The sequence below is a fragment of the Lactuca virosa genome, chromosome 4 (genome assembly GCF_052849685.1).
Source record: "Lactuca virosa cultivar CGN04683 chromosome 4, Lactuca_virosa_CGN04683_v6, whole genome shotgun sequence".
NCBI classification, from domain to species: domain Eukaryota; kingdom Viridiplantae; phylum Streptophyta; class Magnoliopsida; order Asterales; family Asteraceae; genus Lactuca; species Lactuca virosa.
Genome location: NC_136429.1, coordinates 432337881 through 432340162, shown reverse-complemented (window position 1 = coordinate 432340162; position 2282 = coordinate 432337881).

Here is a 2282-nt window from a genome sequence, read left to right as displayed (position 1 = left end):
GGTGATGCTCCTGTGTGCTCTAGAGAGTGCTCGTATAAGGACTTCACCAACTGCAAGCCCAGGACCTGTAACGGGACTGGTGGAATCATTTCCCTCTCACAATGGTTCGAGAAAACGGAGTCGATCTTCAAAATCTGCTCCTGTCCGAAAGGGAGAATAGTTAAATTTGCTGCCTGCACCTTCGCAGACAGAGCCCTGACATGGTGTAATAGCCATGTCAAGTCACTAACTCTGATAGTGGCTAATGTTATGGGCTGGGAAGCTCTGAAGGAGCTTATGATCGAGGAGTACTGCCCGAGGGGCGAGGTTCAGAAACTTGAACAGGAACTTTGGAGCCTAACAATGAAGGGATCCGACATAGTTACCCACTGCCAGATTCAGCGATCTGGTGGCACTATTTCCGGGAATGGTCCCTACTGAGGGAAAGAAGGTGGAGAGGTATATTTGGGGGCTGGTGCCTCCATTTCAGGGGAATGTCCTAGCTTCAAACCCCACTACCTTCGACAGTGCCAAGAGATTGGAACAGCGGCTCATTGATCATGGAGTCCGCACCCCGACAACAACAACAACCGTGGCCATCCTAGAACCCTCCAAAGCCACTGAAAACAAGCGGAAGTTCTGGGATAACAAGAAGAAGAACGCGGCACAGAACGCTGCCAAAAAGCAGCAGGTTGTGGCTGTTCATGCTGCGATAACACCTACTGCTACTGCGCCAATGAAGCAGTATGCAGGAAGCTTGCCTAAGTGCAACAAGTGCAGCTTCCACCATAATGGACCCTGCCAGGAAATGCAGTGCGTTAACTGCAACAGGAAGGGGCACACTTCCCGTTTCTGCAAGGCTCCGACAAGGCCAATCACCCAAGTCCCCGGTGTTGGTGTGGGCCAGACTTGCTACGGATGTGGCGAGGTGGGCCACTACAAGAGTAACTGCCCGAAGGCAGGGAACGCGGGCTGAGTAGGAAGAGTTTTGGCTATAGGCCACGAGGAAGCAGAAGTCGACCCTACAGTGGTCACTGGTACGTTTCTCCTCGATTACTCTTATGCATGCATACTGTTTGATAGTAGAGCGGAGAGGAGTTTCATGAACCAAAAATTTGCTCACTTACTTAAACAATAATCATGTGCACTTAAAGAACCGTTCACTATAGAAATGGCTAACGGGAAGACAGAGAGCACTAACTGTATATACATAGGATGTACCCTAACTCTAGATAGCCATTCCTTTCCAATCGACCTCATGTCGGTCTTAATTAAAAGTTTCAACGTCATTATCGGCATGGATTGGTTGAGTTCTCATTGTGCCGACATCATGTGTTATGAGAAAGTCGTTCGTCTAAATCTACCGTCTAACGAAACCCTAGTGATCTACAGCGACAAACCAGTCACGAACCTTCGTATCATCTCGAGCATCCAAGCCCTGAAGTACTTACGAAAGGAATGTCACACATTCCTTGCTCATGTAGTTGATATGAGCAAAGAGACGAAAGACATAAAGAACATCCCAGAAGTACGCAAATTTCCCGACATCTTTCTAGAAGAACTACCAGGATTACCTCCTCAACGTCAAGTCGAGTTCAGAATCGACTTAGTTCCAGGGGTTACCCCAATAGCCAAATCGCCCTATCGTCTAGCACCGGCTGAGATGCAGGACCTATCCGGTCAACTTAACGAACTGCTCAGTAAGGGCTTCATTAGACCAAGCTTCTCACCCTGGGGAGCATCGGTCTTGTTCGTGAAGAAGAAAGACGGATCGTTCCATATGTGCATCGACTACAGAGAACTAAACAAGCTTACCGTCAAGAATCATTACCCTCTACCTCGCATAGACGACTTGTTCGACTAACTACAAGGGGAGAATTACTTTTCAAATATTGATCTGAGGTCCGAGTATCACCACTTACGAGTGTTAGAGGAGGATGTGTTGGGTTTTGAGCATTCTAACACTCTTATGGTGTACATGCAACCCTAAACACCTTGGATCTATGTTTTCTCTATTATACATGCAAATATCAATTTTCCAAGGTATTATCCTAAATAACATAATATGAACAACATGTAATATAAAAACTAGTAGAATTACATACCTCTTCCTTGTAGCTTGATTCCATGGAGCTTAAGAGCCTAGTGCCCCAAGTGTGACACCTCAAATGGTTCACAGAACATCACAACATCTTGGAATAACCATGAGAGAAGAGTTCTTATGCTCCAAATCGGCTAGCCCTCACTTAGAATCCTTAGACCGATTTCTTGAGCTTATGGGTTCTTTATATAGTGTACACATT